This window comes from Lactuca serriola, chromosome 5 (assembly GCF_051521515.1).
Source record: "Lactuca serriola cultivar US96UC23 chromosome 5, Lser_US96UC23_V15, whole genome shotgun sequence".
In the NCBI taxonomy this organism is placed as follows: Eukaryota; Viridiplantae; Streptophyta; class Magnoliopsida; order Asterales; family Asteraceae; genus Lactuca; species Lactuca serriola.
This window is the reverse complement of record NC_136412.1, coordinates 167370379-167371209: the sequence shown is the minus strand read 5'-3', so window position 1 is coordinate 167371209 and position 831 is coordinate 167370379. Positions and strand designations below refer to the sequence as shown.

At 44.9% G+C, this 831-nt stretch overlaps 1 non-coding gene across 1 annotated transcript; it reads left to right on the top strand.

Moving 5' to 3' along the window:
• Window positions 1-393: 393 nt before the first annotated feature.
• Window positions 394-500, top strand: LOC145056192 (small nucleolar RNA R71). The gene has a single exon (XR_013685723.1). It is a non-coding gene; the product is annotated as a small nucleolar RNA R71 (small nucleolar RNA).
• Window positions 501-831: the final 331 nt, after the last annotated feature.

Sequence of the window (831 nt, the reverse complement as noted above, 5' to 3'; positions counted from 1 at the left end):
TTTTCATTGTATCGATCGCCACTTGAATAGAAGACTTGAGCTTTCTTATTTCCATTCTCATCCAAATCACAATCCTTTGTGAGATGGGGCCCTCTACAATTTTCACATCCCACCCTAATAGCATGGATTGTTTGATCCATTTTTGTCATTCTTATATCAAGACTATCAAGCTTAGCTATCACCTCCGCCATGCTATCATTTGCCGAGTTCACTACTCCCCGACTTACTTCGTTTCTTGGATTGTGGTATTCTCTAGAGTGCTTAGAGAATTCTTCGATTAACTCCTTAATTACCGGGGGCGCCTTCTTCGTGAGCGGGCCTTGGGAATCGAGCAATTGCCTTGTCGTTACATTGACTCCATCATAGAAAATGGAGACCTCTTGTTGGCTATTAAGGTCATGGTGTGGACAATTTCTAAGCAAGCTCTTGTACCTTTCCCAAGCTTCATAAAGAGATTCTCCGGGTTGTTGCTCGAAGTTGGCAATGGATTTCTTTAGCTTGGCTATTTTGGAAGGCGGGCAAAAATGGTCTATGAATTCTTCTTTCATTTTGGCCCATGTGGTGACCGATCCGGGAGGAAGTGACTTTAGCCAATCTTTTGCAGCCCCTTTAAACGTGACTGGAAGCATGCGAAGAAGCTGGGTCTCGCGCGGAACATTCGGTACATTGAAGTAGTCGGCCACATCATTTACTTTATCCAAGTGCTTCTAGGCGTCTTCGTGATCCTTCCCGTAAAAAGGAATTTCCTTGAGTTGAGCGAGACTATGGCCTTTTAATTCGAAAGTAGCGGTCGTGGGAATTGCGGGCTGCACAAGTCCCAGCCTGGTGTCA